Consider the following 13,733-nt stretch of genomic DNA (forward strand, 5'->3'; position numbering starts at 1 on the left):
ACCCATGTTACAGGGGCCGACTACACTGACCTTCACGAGTTACAACTCAAATAACTCCTGTGCAGGACTTCAATACTGGTACCGTTTGTTTCTATAGAAACTAGACTCAAAGAGGAATTCATACATATATGGTATGACTCCTAATTATTTCTGGTTAATTTATAATGAATTTTCAAAGTCCGAGCAGGGAATCCAGAAACCGTTCTGGCCCCGTTCCACTAAAACCCAAATATCTCTCAACATACAACTCATATAACCGTTTCGTTTCCTCCATATGAAAATAGACTCATCAAGGTTCATTTACATAATTTATTCACTATTTAATTCTATTCCTACTATTTTTAGTGATTTTTCACATCCACGTCACTGTTGCTGCCAGCATCATATTCTAGGATAGACTTTCTCTAACACATAGTCTCTATGATTCAACCACCCCTTTTTCATATATGGTCCAAAATATAAGCATGATGACCCATTCTAATGGCTGGTCATTGCCAAACACTTCCATGCCTCTTAATGAGCATATACATACCAAATAATTATAACATTATGCTCAAAACATTCATAAGCCATTTTCACATGGCTAGGCAATATTTTACATACCGAGTTCAAACAAAACATAATAGCCTATACATGCGAAATGTTTTCTTAAACCATCTAAGAAGAAGATACCAAAAGTCGCTAGACAAAGTGATGACTTCGATGACAGTCCCGAGCACGCAAAATGGATCAAGAACCTAAATAAACAACAAATAAGCACACCAAATGAGTACATAACTCAAGAAGTCGTAAGCACTACTCTACCATCAACAATAACAATCATAAGTGAGTAATCAAATAATACAAAATAGATGTTTCCAGCCATATCAAACTATACCGCAATTTCTAAGATTTTGGTTCGATCTCATGCCCAATCCTTCAACCAAATCAAACGACAAGTCAGCCCAATCGATTTGAACTGTTTCCTCAAGTTGGAACAACAATGCACTAGATAATTTTATGCGCACCGTACAATCCCAATTTCGATATTTAGTTAGTAACTCAATCACTTACCTCGTTCATGCACAATTTATTTCCACAACCGAATGTGACTATAGCAAATCGCACACATAGTGCTATAGCAAATCGCACACATGGTGCCATAGTAACTCGCACGCATAGTGCCATAGTAAATCGCACACATAGTGCCATAGTGAATCGCACACATAGTGCCATAGTGAATCGCACACATAGTGCCATAGTGAATCGCACACATAGTGCCATAGTGAATCGCACACATAGTGCCATAGTAAATCGCACACATAGTGCCATAGTGAATCGCACACATAGTGCCATAGTGAATCGCACACATAGTGCCATAGTAAATCGCACACATAGTGCCATATGGTCTTTGCACACATTTTGCCTTATGTCAATTCATCATGGTAAAGCAACTTACTAAATTCAATTTGTACATATAATCATAATAATAAATAGGAGAATCACTCAAAAATATCTATCCAAGGAGTTCTCACAACAAGTGCTTAAGGACTTACCTTGTGTTGAGTATAACGGTTTCGACCGGCTACTTGATGTCCTTGGCTTTGCCCTTGCTTGTTTCTCCTTCTTTAACTTCTCGGGCTTAATAGATAAATAAACTAGTTTAATCATCTTGCTATACATTTATAGTTCAATTACACATGCATATGTATATTTGTATATTCGCAACCATCCTCACTTATTACCCATTTGGTCAACAATCTAAGCCAAGATAAGGCTTCAATATGGTTGCCTCTAACCGAATACATGCACACCAATCTACTTCCTTTGGCCGAATATGCATGTCTATGTGGAGGCAAATTTTACACCTTATACTACACAAAAAAACAGCATACATTTTCCTAATTAACGCATTACATATTGTAGTTCTATACACATCTCTCATTTATTTCATAACCGAAACAACATCACAAGCAAATAGACACCTCAAAATAGTATACATGTCATACCAATTCATCATGTGCAAACATATATTCATGTAGGTGCAATGGCGAATTCTCAAGTGGCTTATATCCAAATATACACACATATCCAAAGCTTAAATCTTACTCACCATGCAACTTGCATGAATCATATTTATGGATACAACATGGCGAATACCACAACACCATACCGCTTCAATTTGGTCATGGTTAAACAAAGAACTTAGTATCTCATTCAAAATGCTAAAAGAAAATCTAAGAACCCTCAATCTACCATCACATGAATCATTATCAAGCTTGATATTTAGCATGCAATGGCATTAACACCATAACAACTTTGGCCAAATACCATTTCCATGGCATAACAAAGATTTGAGCCATGGCTAACATGCACATCAAGTTAGCAACCAAGACATGCATGAAACCCCTAACACAACCTCATACATACCTTAATCTTGATGCAAACTTAGCCAAATCTCCTTCTAGATCTCTTCCAAACCAAGCATGAAGCAAAAATCCTCCCCTTTTTCCTTAGTATTTTCGCCAAGAAGTGAAAATGGATGAGCAAAATTTTTCTTTTCTTTCCTTAGGACATTCGCCAAGAGCAATGGTGAAAGATGAACACTTTTTTTCTTTTTTTTTTTCATACTCTTATTTTATTATTTCTAACATGCACCACTAGCAAAACATGTTTGAAACATGTTTTCTTTTGCCCATATTCATCACCATGGCCGCCACTATAGTCAAATTTGGGGAATTTGACATGCAAGGACAACATTTCTAGTGTGCATCAATAGGCCACTTCCACATTTGCCTATCTCAATTCTAAATTTTCTCACACAAGTCCTTTCTAGTGAAATTCACCTTTATAACACTAAATCAATCATCAAAAATGTCATACATGAATACTCACATATTATAGGCATCGAAATAAATTTTAAATTATTGTTATGCCTCGGTTTTGTGGTCCCGAAACCACATTCGGCTAGGGTCTATTTTGGGTGTCACAACCCCCTCTTAAGGAATTTTCGTCCCGAAAATCTTACCGTAAATAGGTTTGGATATCGTTCTTTCATAGAGTTCTCGGTCTCCCAAGTAGCTTCTTCTATCCGTGCTTGAGCCATAACACTTTCACTAGCGAAACCCGCTTGTTTCGCAACTCTTTCACTTCTCGCGATAGGATACGAATCGGTTCTTCCTCATAACTCATATTAGCTTGAATTTCAATTTCGATGGACTAATCACGTGCGATGGATCGGATCTATAGCGTCAAGCATCAAACGTGAAAGACATCGTGAACCTTTTTGAGTTCGAGGGGCAAAATCAAGCGATATGCCACCGGACCGACTCGCTCGATATCTCATATGGTCCAATGAACCTTGGGCTCAACTTGCCCTTACTACCGAACTCGAGTATCTTTTTCCAAGGCGATACCTTGAGAAACACTTTATCACCCACCGATACTCGATATCCTTACGCCTCGGATCCGCGTGCACGACTTTCGACGATCGGAGGCTATCTTCGACTTTCACGGATTACCTTCACTTTACATTCAAAGATCCCTAATCAAATCCACCCGAAAATCTTGCTTTCACCGAGCTCGGTCCAAAACAATGGCGCACGGCATTTACGACCGCATAAGGCCTCGTAGGGTGCCATCTTAATACTTGATTGAAAGTGTTGTTGTAAGCGAATTCAATCAACGGCAAATACCGCTCCCATGAACCACTAAACTCGAGGACGCAACATCTTAACATATCCTCAAGTATCCGAATTATCCGCCGGAATGACCATCGGTTTGGGGTGAAAGGCGGTCTTGAAATGCAACTTGGTACCCAAAGCTTCTTGCAACTTTTTCCAAAATCGCGAGGTAAATCTCGGATCTCTATCGACACGATAGAAATAGGCACCCGTGTAATCTCACAATCGAGCAACGTACAATTCCGCTAATTTGTCCATTGAAAAATCCGACGACGGGGACAAAGTGGGCCGACTTAGTCAATCGATCTACCACGACCCAAACCGCATCCTTCTTACTTGTCGACAATGGCGGTCCGGATACAAAGTCCATTGTGACTCGATCCCATTTCCACTCGGGTATCGTGATTGGTCAAGTAATCCTCAAGGCACTTGATGTTCCGCTTTCACTTGTTGACATATTAAACATCTCAAACAAAGTCGGAGATGTCTCGCTTCATACCATGCCACCAAAATCGACGTTTCAAATCATTGTACATCTTCGTACTCCCGGGTGGATTGCCATTCGACTACAATGGGCTTCATTGAATTATCGAAATGAGTTCAATTCTTTGGGACACACAGACGACTTTTGAACCTCAAACAATCGTCATCGTCGATTTGGAACTCCGAGTCCTTGTTCGAACACACGCAGCCCGCTTTTGCAACCAACTTGTCATCGACTTTACGAGCTTCTCGAATTTGGTGTGTCAATAATGGTTTGGCTTTCAATTCAGCCACTAACACACCGTCGGATCGATAGACAAGTGCACATTCATTGCTCGTAAAGTGAATAACGATTTACGACTCAAGGCATCCGCAACCACATTCGCCTTTCCGGTGATAGTTAATGATCACTCATAATCCTTTAATGACTCGAGCCAACGTCTTTGTCGCAGATTTAAGTCTCTTTGGGTCATCAAATACTTGAGACTTTTGTGATCCGAGTATACATGGCACCTTTCACCAAATAAGTAATGTCGCCAAATCTTTAAGGCGAATACGATGGCGCCAATTCGAGATCATGAGTCGGATAATTTTTCTCATGTGGCTTTAATTGCCTCGACGCGCAGGCCACAACTCGACCTTCTTGCATTAATACGCAACCTAACCCAAGTAGAGAGGCGTCGCTATAGATAACAAACTCCTTGCGGACTCGGGTTGCACTAGAATTGGGGCTTCATCAAATAAGTTTTCATTGATCGAAACTTTTTGGCATTTCTCCGTCCATTCAACTTAACATCCTTTTGGAGTAAGCGTCATCATCGTGGCTATCGTTGAGAAGCCTTTACAAATTGTCGGTAACCTAAGCAAGCCCCAAAAAGCTTCAACCTCGAATATTTCTGAGGCTTCCAATTTAGTATGGCTGAAATTTTATTCGGTCGACTCGAATACCCGATCTGATACCACATGACCCAAGAAGCTAACCTCTCTTAACCGTAACTCACACTTGCTGAACTTAGCATATAATTGCTTGTCCGAAAAATTTGCAGACTAACCGCAGTGTTCAAAGATGTTCGGTCTCATTTCTTGAATAGACCAAGATGTCATCAATGAATACGACTACGAATCGATCCAAATATGGTCTAAAGATTCGATTCATTAAATCCATAAATATCGTAGGGCATTAGTGAGCCCAAACGGCATCACTAGGAACTCATAGTGACCATATCTCGCTCAAGGCGCCTTGGGCACGTCTCAATCTCGGATTCGCAATTGATAGTAGCCCGATCTCAAATCTATTTTCGAGAACACCGAGGCTCCTTCAATTGATCGAACAAGTCATCAATACGTGGCAACGGATATTTGTTCTTTATCGTCGCTTTGTTAAGATGACGATAGTCGATGCACATCGCATGGTTCCATCCTTCTTCTTCACGAACAACACCGGCGCACCCTAAGGCGAAAAACTCGGCGAGCAAAACCTCTATCCACCAATTCTTGCAACCGAGCTTTCAACTCCTTTAATTCGTTGGTGCCATACGATACGGAGCTATCGAAATTGAGTGGTACCGGTACCAATTCGATGCCAAATTCTATTTCCGAACAGTGGTAAACCCGCAATTCTTCGTGGAAAACATCCGGAATTCACAAACCACGCACAAATTCGGGTTTCCTTCCGACTCCTTGTCATCGAGCACATACGCAAGGTACGCCGCACCCTTTTCTTACATATTTCGGGCCAACATCGCCGATATTACGGTGGCAACCCTTTAAGTCCGTAGACTCAACCCAACAATCTCGTTATTAGCGCACCTTAGATCGATAGTCTTGCCTTTGCAATTTATAACCGCATCGTGCATGGTCAACCAATCCAACCCAAGAATAACGTCAAATTCGCCGAACGGCAAAAGCATCAAGTCCGCCAAAAACAAAAACCTCGAAACACTAGGGGACTTTTCTTACACACTTTGTTGACAAGCACGTAATGACCCAAGGGTTTGACACCAATTACAAACTCAGAGACTCAATAGGCAAAGTCTTCTTATCGATGCTAAGGTTTCGCATATATAAGAATGAGTAGAACCGTGGTCAATCAAAGCAATCACATTAGTATCGAAAAGAGTGAAAGTACTGGGTGATAACGTCGGGGAGGATGCCTCCTCTCTCGTGCGCGGATGGCATATGCTCTAGCAGAGCGCGAGTCTCGATCGAACAGTCGTGTCAAGCCCTCTCGACTACCACCCCTACCTCCCGAAATTCTTGGTGGTCTACCTCTAGTGTCATTCCACTAGGTCTCGCACCTTGCATCCTATTCTTCTCATCGAGCCCGTGCAATCTTTAATGAGGTGGTCCTTCAACCGCATCCGTAATAAGCCTTATTGGTAGTCTTACCCCAACATTCACCTATGTGTCTTCTCCCACATTGGGGGCATTCAGATTTCTCTTGACGGTTATTGCCCACACTAGCTACCAAGTAGCTCGGAGTCCGTCAATGGTCGTGGTCTAATGGAAATCCCCGCATCGTCCTCGATCTATTGGTGTCCTCCCCGAACTTCTTTACGTTAAAACGGAGCTTTACCCGTCGATCTTTTGCGATAGTCTCTAGCTTCAAATTCAGCCTTCTTCTTCTCCTTTCCAAGTTCCTCCGCCTTGCGTGCTCGCTCAACTAGTGTTACGAATTCTTTTATCTCCAAAATACCCACTAGTAATCTTAGATCTTCATTCAACCCTTCTTCAAACCTCTTGCACATAGCAACCTCATCAGCCACACACTCCGGGCATACCGATCGAGTCTTACTTAACTCATGTTCAGATTCGAGACATCTTGTCATGCGGCCTTGCTTGAGTTCCAGAATTCCTTACGCTTTTGATCAATGAACCGTTGACTAATATATTTCTTTCAAACTCCGCTTGAAAGAAATCCCAAGTAACTTGTTCGTTTGGAACTATGGAAATCAAGGTCCTCCACCAATAGTAGGTCGAGTCCCGCAACAAGGATATAGCACACTTTAGACATTCATCGGTGTGCATGATAGTTCATCAAACACCGAATGGTGTTGTCAAGCCGTAACTCGCCCTTTCGGCATCATCGATAATTACGGCCTCGAACTCTTCAGCCCCGCTTCCTAATCAAATCTACTGGTGGCTTACTCAGCCTCACAGGTCGAGAATCGATGGCATTACGGGCTCTTGGGTGGATTATTCAAATTCGGATTTGTTGGACAGCCGGATTGGTTCGGGCATATTATGCGACCCACTCATTCATCATGGTAAAGAAGGCTTGTTTAGCCCCTCACCTTGATTATTCGCAGATGACCGAGGTTCAACAGTGGCGTCCCTTGTGCAGGAGCAGCCGCTACACTTTCGACGTCATCCGCCAAGGTTCTCTCTACTTCGGGATCCATTTACTAATCAAAACAAAAAAAAACATTTTAACCGTCAAGTCATCACACGCTTAAACATTAACATTAAGGCATGTATAGCTAGACTCATACGTGCCATGGTAGTCCTAGAACCGACTAAACCATGGCTCTGATACCAATAAAATTGTAACACCCGAACCGAGACCGTCACGAGTCGAACACGAGGTGTTAACGGACTTCAAACCACTTATTGAGAAGTTCCAGACAAGCTGCCAATCTGTGTACTAGTCGCTTCAAAAATCATAACTTGAGTTTTAGAACTCAAAAATCAGTTTCGTAATTTTTTCTGGAACTAGACTCACATTTCCGTCTACAGATTTTTTCTAGAATTTTGGTTGGGCCAATTGGTACAGTTTATTAGTTAAAGTCACCCGTGTTACAGGGGCCGACTACACTGACCTTCACGAGTTACAACTCAAATAACTCCCTGTGCAGGACTTCAATACTGGTACCGTTTGTTTCTATAGAAACTAGACTCAAAGAGGAATTCATACATATATGGTATGACTCCTAATTATTTCTGGTTAATTTATAATGAATTTTCAAAGTCCGAGCAGGGAATCCAGAAACCGTTCTGGCCCCGTTCCACTAAAACCCAAATATCTCTCAACATACAACTCATATAACCGTTTCGTTTCCTCCATATGAAAATAGACTCATCAAGGTTCATTTACATAATTTATTCACTATTTAATTCTATTCCTACTATTTTTAGTGATTTTTCACATCCACGTCACTGTTGCTGCCAGCATCATATTCTAGGATAGACTTTCTCTAACACATAGTCTCTATGATTCAACCACCCTTTTTCATATATGGTCCAAAATATAAGCATGATGACCCATTCTAATGGCTGGTCATTGCCAAACACTTCCATGCCTCTTAATGAGCATATACATACCAAATAATTATAACATTATGCTCAAAACATTCATAAGCCATTTTCACATGGCTAGGCAATATTTTACATACCGAGTTCAAACAAAACATAATAGCCTATACATGCCGAAATGTTTTCTTAAACCATCTAAGAAGAAGATACCAAAAAGTCGCTAGACAGTGTGATGACTTCGATGACAGTCCCGAGCACGCAAAATGGATCAAGAACCTAAATAAACAACAAATAAGCACACCAAATGAGTACATAACTCAGTAAGTCGTAAGCACTACTCTACCATCAACAATAACAATCATAAGTGAGTAATCAAATAATACAAAATAGATGTTTCCAGCCATATCAAACTATACTGCAATTTCTAAGATTTTTGGTTCGATCTCATGCCCAATCCTTCAACCAAATCAAACGACAAGTCAGCCCAATCGATTTGAACTGCTTCCTCAAGTTGGAACAACAATGCACTAGATAATTTTATGCGCACACCGTACAATCCCAATTTCGATATTTAGTTAGTAACTCAATCACTTACCTCGCTCATGCACAATTTATTTCCACAACCGAATGTGACTATAGCAAATCGCACACATAGTGCTATAGCAAATCGCACACATAGTGCCATAGTAAATCGCACACATAGTGCCATAGTAAATCGCACACATAGTGCCATAGTGAATCGCACACATAGTGCCATAGTGAATCGCACACATAGTGCCATAGTGAATCGCACACATAGTGCCATAGTGAATCGCACACATAGTGCCATAGTAAATCGCACACATAGTGCCATAGTGAATCGCACACATAGTGCCATAGTGAATCGCACACATAGTGCCATAGTAAATCGCACACATAGTGCCATATGGTCTTTGCACACATTTTGCCTTATGTCAATTCATCATGGTAAAGCAACTTACTAAATTCAATTTGTACATATAATCATAATAATAAATAGGAGAATCACTCCAAAAATATCTATCCAAGGAGTTCTCACAACAAGTGCTTAAGGACTTACCTTGTGTTGAGTATAACGGTTTCGACCCGGCTACTCGATGTCCTTGGCTTTGCCCTTGCTTGTTTCTCCTTCTTTAACTTCTCGGGCTTAATAGATAAATAAACTAGTTTAATCATCTTGCTATACATTTATAGTTCAATTACACATGCATATGTATATTTGTATATTCGCAACCATCCTCACTTATTACCCATTTGGTCAACAATCTAAGCCAAGATAAGGCTTCAATATGGTTGCCTCTAACCGAATACATGCACACCAATCTACTTCCTTTGGCCGAATATGCATGTCTATGTGGAGGCAAATTTTACACCTTATACTACACAAAAAAACAGCATACATTTTCCTAATTAACGCATTACATATTGTAGTTCTATACACATCTCTCATTTATTTCATAACCAAACAACATCACAAGCAAATAGACACCTCAAAATAGTATACATGTCATACCAATTCATCATGTGCAAACATATATTCATGTAGGTGCAATGGTCAATTCTCAAGTGGCTTATATCCAAATATACACACATATCCAAAGCTTAAATCTTACTCACCATGCAACTTGCATGAATCATATTTATGGATACAACATGGCGAATACCACAACACCATACCGTTTCAATTTGGTCATGGTTAAACAAAGAACTTAGTATCTCATTCAAAATGCTAAAAGAAAATCTAAGAACCCTCAATCTACCATCACATGAATCATTATCAAGCTTGATATTTAGCATGCAATGGCATTAACACCATAACAACTTTGGCCAAATACCATTTCCATGGCATAACAAAGATTTGAGCCATGGCTAACATGCACATCAAGTTAGCAACCAAGACATGCATGAAACCCCTAACACAACCTCATACATACCTTAATCTTGATGAAAACTTAGCCAAATCTCCTTCTAGATCTCTTCCAAACCAAGCATGAAGCAAAAATCCTCCCCCTTTTTCCTTAGTATTTTCGGCCAAGAAGTGAAAATGGATGAGCAAAATTTTTCTTTTCTTTCCTTAGGACATTCGGCCAAGAGCAATGGTGAAAGATGAACACTTTTTTTCCTTTTTTTTTCATACTCTTATTTTATTATTTCTAACATGCACCACTAGCAAAACATGTTTGAAACATGTTTTCTTTTGCCCATATTCATCACCATGGCGGCCACTATAGTCAAATTTGGGGAATTTGACATGCAAGGACAACATTTCCTAGTGTGCATCAATAGGCCACTTCCACATTTGCCTATCTCAATTCTAAATTTTCTCACACAAGTCCTTTCTAGTGAAATTCACCTTTATAACACTAAATCAATCATCAAAAAATGTCATACATGAATACTCACATATTATAGGCATCGAAATAAATTTTAAATTATTGTTATGCCTCGGTTTTGTGGTCCCGAAACCACATTCCGGCTAGGGTCTATTTTGGGCTGTCACATCAACCCAACAAAATGACCATATCAAGCCTACCAAAACATAAGGCATCATAAATATATCACATATCATATATTGACTCATAACATAGGCCAAATTCAACTTCACAAACAACACCATTTACAAGCCAACTTACATGGCTAAATTCAAAGTTCAAAACATGCCAAGATGACAATAGCCTATACATGTCATATACCATAAATATACATAGCTTCAAAAGTACCAACATGATGCTCGATAGTGTGATGACGTTTCCCGATGATCCCCGAGTTTGAGCTAGCTTCGATATTCTATAAAATAGGGAAAGAGCACACAAAGTAAGCTTTAAAAGCTTAGTAAGCCATATACAAGTAAATTCATCATATGAATATTTGCATATTAATTCAAATATCCTAAGCATAGCTAAACATATACAAGTTTACAAACCTTTCTCATTGTACACATATTCAATATCATAATTGAATTCATCAAATACTTCCCTTTTCAATACTCGTATGAATCTCATACGTACCTGAATCACTTAACTCATTCATACATTCTTTCTTGACTTGGCTTTGCCTGTTGAATCATTCGGAATTGTTAAGGATACTCAAAAATCACAATAGCTCATACAATGTCATATCCCTAATATGGTCTTACATCTTGTCACTTATCGATGCCACTGCCCCAGATAGGGTCTTACACAAAATCATATAACGATGCCAATGTCCCAGACATGGTCTTACACGTAATCACAATACAATGCCAATGTCCCAGACATAGTCTTACATGTAACCACATCTCGGTAACCTAATGTCATGACATTTGTATCCTACACTATTCCTAAGGTTCGTTCGAGAATTTTGGATATCGAAACTTCTTTGATTCTTGCCTATATTTGCTCATTCAACATTCATAGCAATTCAATGACAATTAAACATTTATAAATCAATTTAAAGGTATTTATTTACATATGAACTTACCTCGTATTAGGGACTGACGTATCAGGTCGACTATTCAATAACCTTCGATTTCCCCCGATCTAAATTCGATTTCTTCCTTTCAAGATCTTAGTCAAGCTACTTGCTAGCCGAACCCTAATGTTCTTCTATGGATTTCTTTTTCTTTTAATTTTAGGTTAAGAAAGGTGATAATGAAGGCACATTTTACTTTGTTTTATTTAATTAAACTTAATTCACTAATTACTTAATTAACCTTTGTTTAAACATTAATAAAACATATAATTCAAGGCCATTTATGTCCATCTCCACTATCAATGGTTTAATAAAAATATAAAGACTTCACATTTAATAAATCATTGCAATTAAACACTTTTAACTTATGGCATGCTACTTTTGCATTTTACGCGATTAAGTCCTTTTATCAAATTAAGCATTCAAACGCTAAAATTATTCCACGAAACTTTCACACACATATCAATTTACATGATATAAACACTAAAAATAATAATAAAATAATTTTCTAACCTCAGATTTGAGATTCTGAAACCACTGTTCTGATTTGGTTAAAACCGGGCTGTTACACTCCTATTTTGATGTTGGTTCCCCACATAATACACTGACTCGAGATTTGATAGACAATTCTCAAAATAATGATCTTCCCCACAGTACACACAGGGAACTACTTCATACAGACTTGGTGGCTGAGCTATAAATTATTAGTAGTATTAGCGGTAAACTGTTTTAACATAGAGGAAATAGACGATACTTGAGCTGATAACGAAGTGAGGGCGTCAACTTTATGAACTCCGACTACACGTCTTCCTAAAGCTGTTCGATTTGTTGGCCATTGATAGTTATTGCTAGTGATCCTCTCGATGATCTCATAAGCCTCATTATAAGACTTAGACAAAATTGCACCATCAGCAGAAGCATCTACCATCAATCTTGTATGTGCATTGAGACCATTATAGAATGTCTCCAACTAGATACAATGAGGAATCCCATGATGAGGACACTTACGAAGTAACTCTTTGAATCACTCTCAAGCCTCATACAAAGACTCGTCATCCAATTGTTGGAAGGTTGTAATCTCGTTCCTCAACTTAGCGTTTTTGCTAGGCGGGAAATACTTAACCAAAAATCTCTCTGCTAATTCTTGCCATGTAGATATGGAACTTGGTGGCAATGAATTGAGCCATGCTCGTTCTCGATCTCGCAACGAGTATGGAAACAACTTCAGCCTCAGTGCATCTTCAGTCACACCGGCTATCTTGAATGAATCACTCACCTCCATAAACAATCAAAGGTAGAGACGTGGATCTTCTGTGGGCATAACACTAAATTGGCCCACCGTTTGGAGCATTTGTAACATCACTGGTTTCAATTCAAATTGGGTTGCCTCAATATCTGGCCTACTAATTGTGATAGCCTTAAAACGACCCTAGTCGGAATGTGGTTTCGGGACCACAAAATCGAGGCATAAAAATAATTTGATATTTATTTTGATGCCTATAATATGTGTTAACTCATGTGTGACATTTTTGATGCTTTAATTTAGAGTTATAAATGTGAATTTCACTAGAAAGGACCTATTAGTAAACTTTAAAAATATGAGGGGGAAATGTGTAATGACTAGTTGATCATGCATGCAAAAATGAGGGGTTTGCATGTCAATTTCCCCATTTATTAGCTAATGGCCGGCCATGACAAGGGTGTATGGGCTAAACATGTCATGAAACATGTTTTGTTGGTGCATTAGGGAGAAACAATAAACAAATAAGTATGGGTGATAAAGAAAGAAAAAAAAATGTGTGTGTGTGAGTGAAACCCCCTTGCCGTGTATTGAGGAAGAGAGAAGAAAAAAAATTTGTTCATCCATTT

The 13,733-nt window shown here is 39.2% G+C and overlaps 1 non-coding gene across 1 annotated transcript; it reads left to right on the forward strand.

The window, feature by feature from the left end:
* Positions 1-12,850: 12,850 nt before the first annotated feature.
* Positions 12,851-12,957, forward strand: LOC128282007 (small nucleolar RNA R71). The gene has a single exon (XR_008272315.1). It is a non-coding gene; the product is annotated as a small nucleolar RNA R71 (small nucleolar RNA).
* The last annotated feature ends 776 nt before the right edge of the window (positions 12,958-13,733 follow it).

The sequence above is a fragment of the Gossypium arboreum genome, chromosome 1, assembly GCF_025698485.1.
Source record: "Gossypium arboreum isolate Shixiya-1 chromosome 1, ASM2569848v2, whole genome shotgun sequence".
Classification (NCBI taxonomy): domain Eukaryota; kingdom Viridiplantae; phylum Streptophyta; class Magnoliopsida; order Malvales; family Malvaceae; genus Gossypium; species Gossypium arboreum.